The following is a 17,753-nucleotide window of genomic DNA, read 5'->3' on the forward strand; positions in this document are numbered from 1 at the left end:
TTTTTTTTTTAATTTTGTATTGAACTTAATAATAATAAATCAATGCTCGTGGATTATTTAACTTTAAAAATGGATTTATTTTCAAAAAATAAGTTTAGAACCAACGTTTTAAGCATTTTCTATACCCAAAAACTAGAAATTTTGGGTCGTTTTTAAGGGCCCAAAAAGGGCTTAAATTTGAGTTTGCGAGAGAAGCAATTATTATATTTTTAAATAATATAAAAGAAACGTGAAGTGGTATGTTCATTTAATTCGTAAGTCATTTATCCTGTATTTTTTTTTTCGTTGGGGAAGGGCAGGGTTTTTTTCATGGGTGTACAAAAAAACAGTTTAAAATGCACTTTAAAAGGGGTGCCTTGAAATACGCCCTTTTTTTCTCAAAAGAATCCTTTATTTAGAACAAATAAAGACTTGACAACAAATAAATAAAACAGGACAAGTAATATGAACTTATCCTGTAATATGGAAATTGAAATATTTACCAAAGAACTGAACATAGGCGCTATAACATAAAAGTACCAATTTATTTGCAAATATATTTGTTACAGCTGGTAAAGCACTTGCTATTACAAACCGTCTGTATTTGGCAAATTTACTATTTATTTCAGCATTGCACTTGCAAAATTTTAGCACCAAGAGCAAAGAATTGGGGGATTTTGGTGCAACCCCTGCATGGAGGCTTATTTAGTTTGATTTAACTTATTGCGGTTTAGTTTGGTCTGCTACGTAACTTGCGCCAAAGAGGCCACAACCTGGGATCATAATTTTTTCACCGTCCCACCTTCTACCACTTTTCCACAAACAGACTTTAGGGTGTTTATCATACAAGTACCCATTTTACTATTGAAGTTATTGAAAACATTTATTACCAATCCTGGATCAGCTACAAGCAGTAATTTTTCTCCACCAGCCAGTTTCTTTTCTTTTAGAAACACATTTTAAACTTTTAGTTACTAAGGACTTTTTTTTAGCCATTTAAGGGCTTACAATAAAATTACCCCCATAATCGATTATTGAAGAACACAGAAAAGGTATCAAGTGATGTTTGCCGGTTTTGTACAGAACCAGAACTAATGAGCTTCTAGGTAAAAATAAAAAGGTGACGAATAAGGCAATTGATCCTTAAAGTCCAAACCGGTGATACTGATCTCTATTACAAGGCCCCTCGGCCCTTAAGTTCAATGGGGGATGAGGCCTGCAATTCTGTGTTTTCCCACATTCCTCACGCTTAACTTCCCCGGATTTCTCCAGGTGCTCATTTAGAGCTGGAATAAGCTACTAACTTGCTTTTGAATGGCTTTACCCTGTGAAACCAGCAAATGCTATTGTAGGTCTAGGTATAGATATAAAAGAGCATCACCCAGGGTACAAAAACTTGACTATACTGAAGATACTACAGATGTTTTCACAAAATTTTTTGACAATAAATCAATCGCTCAATTTGCTGGCAAAGAAGAAAAAACAAACTTGTCGTCAAAATTTCATATGAAAATAACAAAAATATCACGAAAAGGGATTTTAATTCGAGTAATGTCCACTAAATTCCCGTCGGTATGATTGATAACTAAAATTTGAATGACCTAAATTACTAAATTAGATACAATTTAGTCATCATAAATTGTAAATTTTAAGCAAAAATTTACTACAATCGTAAAAGATAAGCCTGCCACTTTACCCTAACCCAAATCTATCAAAACTGTTTTATGTGAATTTGATTGATTTTAAAAAACCACAAAGGGCAAGCAGTATTTATATGTGAAGCCTTAAGGCAAGCAAGTCTTTCTCATCGTAAACATTGTAAACAGTTAGAAGATATCATTAGAAGGGTTCTAATGTTCCATGGAGTTTGTTAGGGCAACATGTTTTGCTTTGTATCCGGGGATCAAGTTAAAAATTTTATGAACCTTTTGAAGAGAGAGGGTAAGAGAATTTTGTGTATGGACGTCCTATCATCATCCATAAAAAGTCGTGCTAAAACATTTTGCTTATGATAAACAAAAGAAAAACACCAAACAATCATGAAGTTTTCGTTTGTCCATAAAAACAGAGAAAAGAGACGTATCCCCCTCACATACACTGAGAGATTCAGGGGGTGAGATGACCCCCCCCCCCAAAAAAAAAAAATCTGGTGCCCTCTTTCCCTTTTTTCACTCTTGTTTTTCGTATAAATTTGTCAATTCGATCAATTACCGGCACCTTTGTCAGATTGCCCCCTCCTCCAAGATTTTCCTCATTGGTCCCCTTGTCACATTGAGCCTCTCCCAAGATTTTGCTTTAGATCCGCCCCTGCCTACACAGTGGACTCTAATTCCACAACGAAGGGAAATGGGGCTGAAAGATTCTGTCCTTCACAATCGACCGTCCTTTGAAGTATTAAATAAAAAAACAAGTTTTTTCAACTGAAAGCAAGGAGCAAAATTAAAACCTAAAACGAACAGAAATTTTTACATATATGACGGGGTTCGTCCCTCGTAAATATCTTGCTGTTTACGCTATACTTCGAAATTTGTTCCAATTATTTAAGAATGACCCTTGAAATCACAATGGGTTTAATTAGAGTAAATAGCTCTTTTGAAAGTACCAAAAACTTCCTGAAACCTCTACAGTAGAGTTTTCTGATACGCTGAATCTAATGGTGTGATTTTTATTAGGTTTCTAACACTTTTAGGGGGTGTTTCCCCCTTTTTGAAAATAAGGAAGATATTCTCAGGCTCTTAACTTTTGATGGGTATGACTAAACTTGATGAGACTTATATATTTAAAATCAGCATTAAAATCTAATTCTTTTGATGCATCTACTGGTATCAATTGCATTTTTTATTGTTTTGGTTACTATTGAGCCAAGTCACTCCTTAAAGTTCGTTACCACGAACTGTTTGATAAAAAGGATCTTGTCTCAATGAACCAACAGGAAGAATTATATAGTGGCTAAGAACATTTCAATTTATTAAGCTTAATCGTACCACAAAAAAGCTAATAGCAAACGTAAATCTAGACAGTTTGACTAAAAAATGAAATATCCTGCAAAAAAATATAATCTTAACAAAAACCACACCGTTAACGTCTGCATGTCCAAGAGATCACCCAGCGGATTTTCCGTCTCCTAAGTACAGAAATACACAATTTTATATTTTTATGGCATGATTTTATTTTATTTATATTTTATTGATTTTTGTTGTTGTTTTTTTACTAAGTGTTAGTTGCATCAAACCACCCTTCAAATATTTTCTTAAGTAGTTTCATTCAAGTGAAAATAGTAAGTTCTGGTGTCACAAGTAAGAATCAAAAATAATTAGAGAGTGGCCCCTCTTATGCGTGTTATTTTTCACCCCACGTCCTTGTAAGAAAAAATAAAGATGCGTCAAAATGTTCAGATACCTTGATTTTCGTTAAAATGGTGAAGATTTACGCATCAAAACAATCTTTATGTGCATTACAACCAACAGAAAAATTATATAAAATTTTGTTTTTCTAGTAAGAATAGACCGATGATGGAGCCAGGGGGCGAACAAAATCTTCATTTTGGTGTCCTTGGTACCTTAAAAATTGTATATTCTCAGAGCCATTCCAAGGGCTGGTGGCACCCGGGGAAAAATTAATTAGGACGTCCCTGCCGACTCAAATATAAGCAAAAAATGCCGAACCGTGTGACAAATTTGACCGAAGTGGGCAGCCCTCCAACTGTGGCTCCCCAACCACAGAGACCAGGGCAGCTTGCCTCATCCTCTCTTTAACCGGCTCTGTGGACCCTATAGATCTACTTTATTTAGTTTCGTATGATAACTGAATACTTAACTCACTAAAAGTAAAGCTACTCGGAGTTTACTTTTTCGTATTTTCTCGGAGTAATTTAGAAACTTCATTAGCTGATTTAATTATCGTAGGCCCGTACCAGGAATGTTGAAGCATCTCTTTCAGAGGTGATAAGATCAGCTTCACCGAAGACAGAGCTATTCTCCTCATATATCTTAGAAATCGTTCAAATAGCCCAATTATAACCGACGGGAAAGATGTAATGCCAGAAGTTAAAATAGTTCTTAATCACATGAAAGTTTTTTATAACTTGGCAACTTAATAGTTGTCAGGAATTGACAACTACAGGAATTTTACCGGTCATGAAAATTTCACTAATTTTGCCTTATTTTTAAATTGAAAAAAAAAAACAAGAAAAGCCAAACGCTTGATGGCGTTGGTGTTTTTCTTTCTCCACCGCCAGTTTTAACGCTTGCAAGTTGATACCACCTTTGACCTATACCACTATGAAAGTGAAAGTTAAATTCCATACATTTTTCGGTTGAAATGAGGGAAAAGCTGAATTTTCGGCTATTTGCCATAACCGTGCTTTGAAGAAATTTTACCTTTTTTATTACTATTATAAAATTTTCCTGGACCACACCTTTAATGGGGTGCTCAGTAGGTTGCTAGTCCTTTGTGATTTAAACGTCTGTTGAATCTTTACTTGAAGGAATCAACAGATGGCATCGAAGGAATAAATCTCTAGGAGATAGTTTCAGTTAAATAGGTAGTGCAGAACAGATAAGGCTATTTCAAAGCTGAGGAAACTCTATCCTAAGTGTTTTCTCCTTCGGGTAATGTGAGTGAGCTGATCATTGATAGCTTTAGAATGGTGAAAGTTTAAGAAAAATATGCCCTATAGATCCAATCTGTTTATAGTTTCGGAAGTTAACTTAGTTTAGAAAGTTAGTTTTTCAAGTAGTTTCTCGAAGTTTACTCTTAGTATTTTAGAAAGTTTAAAGAAATTTAGAAAGTTTACAAATAAAATTATTCCAGGCCCATGCCAGGGATATCGAAAGGTGCCATGATGCGATGTTTAGAGGTGATAAGATAAACTTCACTGAAGATAGAGCAGTTTCTTCATGTAGCTCTTAGAAACCGTTCGAACAGCCCAATTCATATCGACGGGAAAGATGTTATGCCAGATGTCAACGGAGTTTTAAATCACATGAAGGAGTTTTTAAACCAAGCTATTCATGGCCAATGGGTTGGCTACACATCAAAACGAATAACTGATGTTGTTAATGTCGGAATTGGAGGATCAGACCTGGTAAGTGGTGTTTACAGATATTAGTTATATGACTTGAGGTGGAGTCGGGAACTTTTGGTTATTGATTTATCGAACCTGCAGATACTATTTACTACTCACTGTAGCACCAAGACGTTTGAGGCCAACAGCTACGCACACTCCTCCTATATCCTAATAAATCGGAATTTTGACCCTTTTCACCCTTCAAGGTCAAGCCTCGACTTGCCATCAAATTCTTATTTCTTTATATTCTTTCTTAGCCTACAAAAAAAAACAATTCTTTTTTAAATCAATATTGCGAAACCCAATTTCAGACCTTTTGTACCGTAAAGTCATATTCTTGACTGGAACTGGAATACATCTATGTTCAGGTTTCTGTATGTAGACTTAGTGGAATTATTGTGTCTTGGTAAGGCAGGTTCTTTAGTCAAGTCTCATAAGGGATAACAGCGAGATGTGGGGACCGCCAAACAGGATCACAAAATGTATTATATATTTTTACAATTTGTATTAATGTTTTTATGGTTATACCATCTAACATCTCTTGAAGTATGTTGCATTATCAATAACAATTCATATTGACTGCTCCTTTATCCGAGGGGTGGAGCTCGATTCCTGGTGTGGCAGTCTATTTGGTTTGGGACGGGGGTCAGTAGTGTGACAGTAAGCTCGGTCGGAGTATGGCTGGCCCAGCCCTCCACTTCACTTCTTGGCTGAAAGGCCTTGAAACGTAGATCAGTACTGCGAGTTTGGACTTTGAAGGTCATGGGCCGTATCCTTTACTCTTTTTTATATTGAGTGCTGTTTTTTATATCGATGCTATTGAATGTGTATATTTATTTCAAAAACTAATTCTGATAAAAATATGCTTCATATCAAATGACGATATGTTTGTCACGATCAACAAAAATAAAGCATTTAAGAACATATTTCTGGACTATCGTTTCCATATATTTTTTTGCATTGTTACGTGTTTTATCCAGCATTCACATAATCCTTCTCCTGCCCTTAAGCATGCTAGAGTGAGGTCGAAGGTGTGCATAGAATATGCGAACAAGAGCAAGCACAAGTTTGGCTTGACGCAGTATCAATACAACACAGCACGTGTCCTAGACAGTAAAGAAAATCTGTTTTTATGGCACTTGGTATTTACCAAGTGACATATAGCGATTGCAATTTCTGTCGGTCTGATGGTCCCGGTTTTGTTAGTTTGGGCACTTCCAGATAAGCTAGGACGATGAAATTTGGCAGGCGTATCAGGGACCAGACCAGATTAAATTAGGTATATTATAGATTTCCACGATTTGACCATAAGGGGGGGGGAGAGGGGTGACGTAAGCACAAGTTCGCCTTGAGTTATCGCAGTATCAATACAACACAGCATAAGTACTAGACAGTAAAGACAATTTGTTATAGAAATGGGACTCATCCATGGGCACCCATAAAGGGGAACAGGGACGAACCATCCCCCCCTGCCTGAATGTTGCTGCCTTATATGCTCGTTTTGAGATTTCTATTATATAGCATTGGAAGTGACAATTAGACCAGGTAAGTCCCCTCCTAAAATTCAGCTTATTGGTGCTCATAGACTCATCCCAGCACACAAAGGGACACATCTCAGCGCTCAATGGTACATGAATATTAATTAATTCCGCTATTGCACATGCGAAGATGGAGTCATGAAGAGATTTCCCAGAAATTTTTAATGTAGAATATAGAAATTTCCTTTCTGTATAGTACATATACTGTGTAGTAAAGTACCGTTAAAAGCTACGCTGAAGTCTTTACGCTTAATAAATTAAATAAGCAAATAATTTTATATATATTTTTCACATTTTAGTTTTGCTTTACACCTATTGATCTGAACATAAGACTTGCCAAACACCGCAATGAATACGCTACTGTGAAGTGTTTCTCCAGGCTGATTCTCTGCTCTCTAACCTGCCCTATTTTGTAGTCAAGAAGAGTAAAGAAAAATGTATCTACTTTAGTGATTTAAATTTAAATCTAAAAAAAAACTACCTTTAATTTGATAAGGGGCCTTAGGGGTCCTAATTCACGAAAGTGTAAAGGGAGAGCTAAGATTTTTTTTTTGAATCTTCTAATAGTCAAAATTGAATATAGAACAAAATGGCACAAAGACGCTGTGGGACGCCCCCCCCCACCCCTTATCGATTTATGCCACTGAACCAACCAATGGATTTGGTTTAGCTCAACGAGGGTGCTGCATATTCAGTTTAATCACAAGTGTCACTTAATATCTTTTGAATTTGTACAGATCCTGGTATCGATGATGACAGAATATACGTGTGTTGCTGAGAAAATCTATTGTTAACCAAAACAGATCTTTTTTTATAAGTAGTTTTAACGATGCAAGCAATTAACGTTAAAGTAATTAAACAGTATAAAATCATTATCTAATTTATTTGTATCTTAGTATTGGAGTTTAAGATGAATGCAATAGTGTATGTAATAATAGCTAAGGAGTCTTTCCACTATGCCTTAAACAATTAAGTTTAAAAAATATGTTTTTTTATGCAACGGTTTAAATATATTAGGTGCCATATGTATTTGCTGGAGATAAAGATATTCAGATTTCAAGTTCAGGAAAGAGTAGTCCAAAAAAATATTCTTGCACACCTGCTTGGAAAAAATTAAAAGTCAGTCTAAAGAAAGTGTTATTGAATAATTTGAACGCTTTGGAACTAATAGTTTTGATGTAAAAGCTTCCGAACACAGGATGCATATTATTTATGGTGTATATATGTTACCATGAATTTCCGAAATCTGGGTAATGTCGACATTCACTGGTGAATGTCCGAAATTCCTTTTTCTCTGCTTCGATTCAATTAGCTCTGTGAATCAGCTTTTTCAGTCTTATGCAAGCTATGATGGTAAAAGTTAAAGTAAGATTATACTAGTTTATGTTGGTTTAGGTTAAATTTGGTTATAAATATTGGAAATAAGTTAAAAATATGTTAGCCTAACCAAACCTAATCTAACCTAATCTGTCATCATCAAACCTTGTATTAAGCTAAAAAAAAAAGTTGCCTGGCAACTCTGACTAAATCCAAGGAGCCAAAAAAATATTTCGGACATTCACAGGTGAATGTCGACATTCATCAATTTCGGGACATTCACATAACGTATACATTGAACAAACAGTTCTTTTAAAAATCAGCCTTCAAAATCATACGAAAAAATTGAATGAATGAGGGGTTGGCAACATCTCCAGAGCTTTTACGAACAAGGTAAAAAGTAGAAAGTAGTTCTGAAATGGAATTAGTAGTACGACAGGGTCGAAGTATCGTGAGTGGCCCAAGTGATGGATATGTAACATCATGGTAACAAACGTGAAAATTGTGTACCTAACTGCAGCTGTAATAATTAAAAGGATGACATATGCGGTTTTTGGTCGAAAATTAGTTAAGTATATGTTGTGGGTAAACTCATCAGGAGGAATTGAATAGTGGAGTCAGAATTTCCCTATCTTGTGCAGTTATGAAGACAGAAATATACATGCGCCAATTTTGACAAAAGAGAAGGAATAACGTAGGGACCTGAAATAGGTTTCCTTTTTTTTGTCAAGGAACAAGAAGACACGCCATAAATGGATTAATTTTCAATTTGCTTAGAATACTTTTTTCCTTTTTTGGCACGAAAAATGGAGATATACGTCATAAAATGAAGTTGTTTGGAATTCGCTCGGAATACTTGAATTTAATGTATATCTATGAAAAGACCATAAAACGTTGGTTTAGAAAATCCATTTATCTTTATCTCCCTTTATCTCCATTAGTCCATTCATCACTCTTAGTCTCTTTATACCCCTTTATCTCCATTAGTCCTCTCATCTCCCTTAGTCTGTTTGTATCCCTTTATCTCCATTAGTCTCGTCCTTCAGAGGGATTACTGTCGACAAAATTTTTCTGTTCTTTGACTCTCCTAAAAATTCATCATAGCATATCATCATAGCATATCAATTCATCATAATCATAGCATATGTCGTCCTTTTAAATATCACTGCCGATTGGGGTGAAGGGTCAAACTTTCGGGTTAGTTGATCAAGTTACCTTTTAGCTAGCTTGAATTGAATATCAAGAATTTCTTCAATAACAGAAAAGATTATATTCAAGTACATTTAAGACGCCCAGAAACTTAATAATAATAGCAATAATAATTGATTGTAAATCCACTTATAGAGAAAATAATAAAAAAAACTTTGGACCGAAGGAAAAAATTAAACACATGAACAAGGTCATTAAAAGACACAGCTATTTAAATCTAAGAGGAATTTCGACGGCACGTCCAAAAACAAGATTTGGTCCTTTTCAATCGACCCTTTTTCTAAATCAGGGATAAACAAAACTGGATATATGTGTAAAGACGATTGGTCCTATTCAATCGAGCCTTTTTCTAAATCATGGAAAAAAAACAAAAACAGAATATATATGTAAAGACGATTTGGTCCTTTTCAATCGACCCTTTTTCTAAATCAGGGACAAACAAAACAGGATATATGTGTAAAGACGATTTGGTCCTATTCAATCGAGCCTTTTTCTAAATCAGGGACAAACAAAACAGAATATATGTGTAAAGATGATTTGGTCCTTTTCAATCGACCCGTTGATTTTTGAATTAAAATGGAATAGTTATGGGCATCAAATCATGGTTAATTGTAGAAAAAGCTAAGACAGATAGTTCATTGAATGAGAAAAAAAGTCTTGCATAAAATTCCCCCCCCCCTTTACTAGGATTGTACAAAAAGGAGGTTAGTTCATTTGTTAATAGATACATCAGCAAGACCAGGTACTTGCTGAAGCAGCCAACCTCCGACAACTACAGTGACATGATCTGACACTGGCACGTGGTGAATTGAGCCCATTTTCGCTTCTTTCCATATTGCTTTCGCTAGTACAGTTTTTTATTCAACGATATTGCCTTCGAAAGTGCAAATTTTACCTATAGTAGCTATATTTTTATACTGTGATCATTGCCAAGTGGTTATTTTCTTTATGTTTAGTAATTCAAATCGTTGTAAGAAATGTCTGTGATACAAGAAAGTAAAAGTTTGATACTTAAGCGAGTTACTTTGTCCATAGGCCTACTTATTAGCCATTAGCAGCTGGCTCAGGAGTCAGGCCTCCCTTCCCCTTTTCCGTTATTTCCTCCTGTTTTGTTTGGTTTTCATGGTTCTCGTTTTTCCCCATCATTTTAGGTGTCAGTTTCGTGATCAGCAGATAGGAAAACCCCAAAAAACACCTTTCAAACTGATTTCCTCCCCTGACTTCAATTGTCCCTTTTCTTCCCCTCTTTTCCCCCATTATGATGGGGCTCATGTTCTTTATTTCATTTTAGATGTCAGTTTCGGGATTAGCAGATAGAAAAACCCCAGAAAACATATTTAAAAGTGCTTTCTAACCCTACCCTGTATTTTTACATATTTCCCCTCTTTTTTCCCCCGTTTTCCATAGTACTTTTATTCTATACTGAATTTTAAATGTCATTTTCGTGATCAGCGTATGGGAAAGCCCCAGAAAACTCACTTTGAACTACTTTCTGGGCATGTTCGGCAGTTTTCCCAATTTCCCCCTTTTCCTCTGTTTTTCGGGTACTCGCCCCACTTGGATTTATGGGGACTTTTAGTATGTTGTACAGAATTTTTTTTTGATTATTTTGGTACGATTTTCGTTTATATTGTAATTTTATCCGGGTTCGACCCTTTTTTTAGCTAAAAGTCCTGGAATATGTGTGAACAACAAGGCAATGAAAATTGCCAATTCCTACGATTGACGAAATTGCCTATCACAGCAACTTCTTGTGTGTGAACCTAAGGTTAAAAAAATGAAAGCAGGTCAAACAAAACTTAAACAAACGCGTTTTCCTTGTTTTAAATTATCGTTTCGTTAACTTTTTGAACTGTTTGAGACATTTAAGATCCCCTGTTAATTTTTTTACGTCTCTTCGGAAGTTCACTGTAGTGCAGAGAACATTTGTTAGTGGGCCTTTGTCATAGACTGTCAGCCGACACTAAGAATCTCAACATGATTTTAGGATAAAGAATCCCCTTAACGTGGTACTTAAGAAAACCAAATGTCTTTGGTAGATTGCCATAATAGGGAAATTTAGTAAAAAGTATTTAGAACGACTCAAATCTTCCCATTTTTTTTTTAGATTCTTGTGATTCAATTTAGGATCCATATTTCGGAGGAAGAATGCTTCAATGCATATTTCATTTATATTTATTTATTTTATTTTGAAAAACAATGCTTCGATGCATAAAATTTCTATTTTTTTTCTTTTTTAGGGTCCCTTAATGGTAACAGAAGCACTTAAAGCATATGCTGTTGGTCCCCAGGTCCATTTTGTATCAAATATTGACGGCACTCATTTAGCAACGACCCTGGCTAAAGTTAATCCGGAAACTACTCTGTTTATCATTGCATCTAAAACCTTCACCACTCAAGAAACTACCACCAATGCCAATTCCGCAAAAGCTTGGTTTCTGGAAAAGGCGAAGGACGTAAGTTGTCTATATTTTGATTTGCAAATGTTGTTATATAAATGTTTTACTAATGTGGTGTCTAGAGAAATATTTTACTGACGCATGCACCCCATTTTTTATATTATTTTTTTTGGTGCGGGTCAATAGAAAAAATTAATTTGTTCTTCTGAGTAAGGAGTCCCTAGAAATTTAGGATTTTTTGTGTGGGGCGCGAGCGGCTGGGGCTCAAATCATCTCTCCGAGTACATTCCTGTTGATTTGTACTTATATTTGGTAATTAAGTGATAATTAATTTGCTATGAAGTAGCAGATACTGGTCTAGTGAACATTCGTCTGAGACTAGTATTACAGAAAATAGGAAACTACCGGGTATAATTTGAATTAAAAGGGAACAGTTGTGGGCATCAAGTCATGGGTAATTGTAGAAAAAGCCAAGACATAGTCAAATTGAGTGAGAGGCAATTCTGGCGTCAACTCCCTCTTATTAGGATTGTATGAAAATGATATTAGTTCATTTGTTAATAGATATGTCTTATCTATTATCCGTCCATGCGTCATTCCTAGGGCTTGACCTGACTTTCCTTCAAATCTTGTTTTTGTAAAGGGATGTCAAATTGAACAAGGGATTTGCAAGTAGTTTTACCGGTTTCATTAAAACATTCTTGATTGGAAAAAAAATCATGGTCTGTATTTGGATTTATCTGTTTTGGTTCGTCGATTGGTTTAAGACAGGTTGGTCCAAATAATTGGTCAAATAAGTCAGGATTGGTTCATATAATTGTTTTAGAATTCGACTAAAAAAAATTGAAAAAAAATTTCCGGAACTTTTTTTTCAATATAATAGTGATTGAAGATAACCTTAATCAGAAGCTTCAAAAGTCAAACTGAAAAATATAAAAGCTAGTCAAATTGATAGTCAAATTTGACTAATTAATTAGTCAAACTATTGGTTTGACTAGTCAATTTGACTAATTAGTCAAACTAATTTATAAAAGTCACTCTTTTACATTATAGCATTTTTTTATTTGTCTAAGTTTTTATTAGTTGTTTAATTACAGTTTTTATGGCTTCATAGCCTCTCCATACCCCCTTATTAAAGTCCCTACCAAACACAATGCTTGAAATTTATGATTTTAGAAGAAAAATCTTCTTCATTTTTGTCAATTCCAATGGCCAAAAACTAATATATTTTTATAGCTTGAATAACTTACAGACAAAGGTATGGGTAGTAGCGCCATTATTTTTTTGGCAGGGGAGGGGAAGTGGTTAGAGTAAAAGTTTGCTTGCTAGATATTTTCTCCACTCAAAATGTCTAAGAATACTTTTCTTGGTTCTGTATTTTCATTGAAAAACCTGAAAACAATACAGCAAAAAAAAAACTTTTGCAGCTTAAATTTTATTTCTCGTCGAATCTTAAATGATATTAAATAAAAAAACAGGGTTTTTTTTAACTGAAAGTAAGGAGCGACATTTAAACTTAAAAAGAGCAGAAATTACTCTGTACATGAAAGGGGCTTCCCCCCCCCAACGCCTCGCTCTTTATGCTAAAGTTTTTTACTGTTTTAAAAAGTAGACTAGTGAGAAAGAGTCAAACTTTAGCGTAAAGAGCGAGACGTTGAGGAGGGAAAAGCTCCTTTCATATACAGAGTAATTTCTGTTTGTTTTAAGTTTAAATGTCGCTCCTTACTTTCAGTTAAAAAAACTTGTTTTTTTTTACTAATAAAAAATAACCTTATCTGATAACCTTAATCAGAAGTGGGAGCTTACAAAGTATGCGTTGTCAAAAAACTGAATTCACATTTTTACATTATAGCATTTTTTATTTGTCTAATTATTATGCATGAATTATCCAGTTTTTTATTATTAAAATATTTTTTTTGCATTTAATGATACCATGATCACTATCAAATTTCTGTCAAAGGTATTAAGAACACGAAAATAAACATCAGCCCCTAGATTCATCTGAGTTCTATTTATGCCCGAAAAGCTCCTTTCTAAGATTTTTCTTTTGCTTGTTTTAAATTATGAAGCTTTTAGAGCTGTATAACGTTTTTGTCAGTGTTGCTACGTTGAACCATGTTTTTGATTGAATTCCGAAACTGGTGAATAGCCAATTTTTTTTAAAAACATATATATGCGAAGCGTTCAAACACACAACGAACTTTTTCGCGAAGCCAGATGTATAGAATACAATCCAAACTTACAAGACATTTATTTGTTTGGTCAGTGGATTTTACCAATGAATACCACATAGCGCTCAATTCGTGTGAAGAGGTTACTCCAGATTGGTTCTTTCTTTAATTCTAAATAAAGCTAAGAGAACGGCTGTTTCTGCTGGTTTCAATTGTGAAAAATTATTTAATGTTAAACTTATCCTTGATAAGTTTTGAATACTTAGTTTGTTCCTGAACCCCAAAGGATAGATTTTATCCACCAATTACGAAGCGAAAAAAATAAGCGAAATAATAAGCGAAAGTAGTTATTTCAATCCACCACACTTTTTGTCCATAAAAATTCAAAAACTCCCATAATATATATATATATATATATATATATATATATATATATATATATATATATATATATATATATATATATATATATGAAATATAACCGGTTTTTCAAGATATTGACTATTTCTAAGATTCTTATATCTGTTGTTTCCCCTTTTTCATTTAAATCTCCCTTTCACCAGCTTTGCTTTTCAATGTTTTGCTTTTCAACCTTTTCAACCTATCCATGAAATGTTGTAATAAATTTAAAGCTTAATAAATTTTCTGATCTTGCGTAAAAGGCATAGGGTTGTCTTTTTTGTGACAAGGCATGTTTCAGCAGCCAAAAAGTGCCGGTTGGGAAAAACCAATGAAAAGTGAAGCTGGGCTATGAGACGTATTATTAAAAATTATACTGGCTGATGACGAGTAAACATAACCAATGAAAAAATGTTCTACCAATGAATAACCAATGAATAAATGAATTAACCAATGAATATAACCAATGAACCAAGTAAAAATAAGACCAATGGAATGTGGAGCTAGGCTATAAGACGTATTCTTAAAAATTATACTGGCTGGTGACGAGTAAATATACAAGCTATTCAAGGATTAACCACACTTCCATTGTTATGACTAATTTTTATATGTAAATAGTGTTAATAGTTTCAGAACCAACAGCATCTTTACAAATGTCACCTTTCTTGTTCTAAAATATAAAAAAGGGAAGTGTACTACCAAAGAGTACTCAACACTTTCTAATAAATTTAGTAGACGTTTCAAAGCACCCAACGTTTCTTTTCGCAATTGATGGACACAACGTAATAAATATAATGATATAATAAAGTTTTTGCCTTCAATATTCAACCTTTAATCTCTGATATATTATCCAGCTATGAAAAAAAAAATCTTTCCATAGACAAAATAATTGCTAGAATATGCAGATAATTCTGAAGTAACTTTTTCATACACAGATTCCAAGAAAGCAGCAGTAGAAATACTAATATTAATAATAAAAGTGCAAATATTTTGGCTTCACAACTTGAAACCTTAACAATGGGAGAACAAATACTATGCAAAAAGACAAAACAAAATCCAAATAAAATATACTTTTAAGTGTGAGTTTGCTCATTGATACGCCTGTTTTATATTTTCTAATTATTTTACTTTGTTCGTTATTATGCAGGTTTTGTCTAAATATGAGATTCATTTAATTGTTTTTTCTTAAGGAATTGTTAGTTAGGTTAGGATTTATGTGCTCTCTTTGGTCCCTCATGTTTTATCTAAGCTAGGCTTTTTAACCCCTCGATAAAGGCTTCCAGATCTGAAGACAAAATATTTGGACCTTTATCGTGTTTTTTTTTTGCATCAAGTAGTCTTTTATTTTTCACTACTTTGAAAATTTCTAAATTGATTATTTTAAACATATGCAATCAATCTTGCCTCTTTAGCTACATTAATTGTTTCATCAAACTTTAATGAATTTTAGGCTCCATATTCCCTTTTTACTTCAATAAGAAACGCAATAAAACGAGACCTTTACCAAAAACTGATTTTTCTTAACCGAAATTTTACTCTTTTTATGACGGATGAAATACTACTTAGAACTTTTAAAATTACTTTTATTATTTTGTTATGTTACTTATTTTCTCCTCCTAATCATATTTTATTGCGTTTTCAGTAAAGAGCTTGTTTTTTAGACCTCTACAAATATTATGATTCACATTAGGTATTGGTGAGTTATTGTGATAAGTTGTCGTGATTTTCATTAGGCATTGTGATATATTCAGCTCATTGTCATGTTTCTTCATGCTTTCTGTGAGTTTCTTCTGATTGTGATTTCAAAATGTGACTTATTTTATTTGGCAAATTAATTAAATTTTTTAACTTATTTAAGTTTTTATTTTGTGTTCTCTCTTTGTTTCTCAGGTTTTGTTCAAGCTAGGCTTTCTAACCCCTCAATAAAGGATTCCAGATCTGAAGCCAAATACATTTGGACTTTGTTTTTTTATTTTTTGCATCACTTTTATTGTCTTCTATTTTATTTCTCACTATTTCAATGTTATATCATTGGTTACATTAGTTGTTTCATACAATTTTTATCTATTTCAGGTTTCATATTCGCTCTTTACTTTAATCAAAAACACAAAAAATATTAAACCTTTACCAAAAATATCTTACTTAGCTAAAATTATATACCAAAATTTACTGATTTTATGACAGGTGATAAGACTATATTGGACCTTAATATAAATTTATCATTTTCAATAAATTACTTATTTTCTCCTCCTAATTTTTGTTGCGTTTTCAGTAAGCGCTTGCCTTTTAGATTTCTACAAGTATTGTGATTTATATTAGGTATTTGTGAGTTATTGTGAATAGGTATTGTGATATTTACTGTGATATATTCAATCTATTGCCATGTTTCTTCATGCTTCCTGTGAGTTGCTTTTGATTGTAATTTTAAGGTTCGACGTATAATATTCTTTCTTCTTGTTTACCCACTATTTTTTTTTAGATTTTTTACATTTTATCAGCTTGGCTTTATATAATTTTTATTAGATTGTGGATTTCTGAAGTAAATTTCAGCTTAACTTCATCCCCCCCCCCATCCACTCAACCCTTTCTCTAGATGTAGCTTTAGGCTATATGCTAAAGTATGCTGTGTCATTTTTCAAATATGCACTGTTAAAGATAAATAAGCAGACACAATAATGTAAACCAACGAGATAAGTAAGCTTCTATTGTCCAACCTAGGACTATTATCCAGGCATAAGTGGGAGAAGAGGCTAGGATGCAGTTAAACTGAAATCAATTCTGGAAATCAAACACATAGAAATTTTGAACAAAGAGAAGTAAAAATATTGTAAATTTACTGTTCAGCTCAGAAGAAGAGATAAATTTTCCCCGAGATTGAAAGGTCACAAAAAGAGGTATTTTGCCCCGAGGTCGTTTATACCTCTCAGTACCCAAAAGCCAACTACCACACCACCACCGACCACCGCCAAACCCCCGTCACTGGTTCCTTTTTTTCATCCGCCTCCACTCACTCGGGCCTTTGGACCTTTAACTGTAACCTGACTTCACATCAATCTGCTCAGAAAATTAATTCAGACTGCTCAGATCAGTAATTCATTTGCTAGGGTTTTTTGGGTATCAAGGTTTTATTTTCTTTTTGTTTCAGGTAATTTGAGCCGCGCCCTCTCATCTATTAATTGCTTATATCACGTGATTAGAGTTATAGATGTCGCTATTTAAACACAATCACTGGATATAGCAGTATAGATAGCTTGGAACTTAAATCAAGAACCTTTTCATAGATGGATAGAAACAGATTTGAAATGCTACAAATGAAATTAAAATCAACCTTATTGTTTGCTTCACAAGAACAAGAATCAGTTCTGTCTACTTTTTGTAGACATTTTTGAAATTAAATCTGTTGTAAGTTTGAGTCTTCTCTAAAAGTAGAGCCATTCCTTAGCAAGACTACGAATCACACAGTTTAATTTATCTCTAAAAAACAGCACAATCCACCTTCCCCTCTCCCAGGAACACAAACGAACTAAAATTTTTTGGGTTTTAAGACTTGCAATTTCTCATATTAGAAGTAGTGCAGTCCCACAGTCCTGAAAGTATATATTCACGCCTTAGGCAAGATAGTGAATTCTAACCAAAATAGTTATATTTAAAGAAATGCCTGGGAAGTAAAGCT

The 17,753-nt window shown here is 33.8% G+C and overlaps 1 pseudogene; it reads left to right on the forward strand.

The window, feature by feature from the left end:
* The first annotated feature begins 1,530 nt into the window (after positions 1-1,530).
* Positions 1,531-17,492, forward strand: LOC136042168 (glucose-6-phosphate isomerase-like; annotated as a pseudogene).
* The last annotated feature ends 261 nt before the right edge of the window (positions 17,493-17,753 follow it).

Source organism: Artemia franciscana, unplaced genomic scaffold (assembly GCF_032884065.1).
Source record: "Artemia franciscana unplaced genomic scaffold, ASM3288406v1 PGA_scaffold_74, whole genome shotgun sequence".
Classification (NCBI taxonomy): Eukaryota; Metazoa; Arthropoda; class Branchiopoda; order Anostraca; family Artemiidae; genus Artemia; species Artemia franciscana.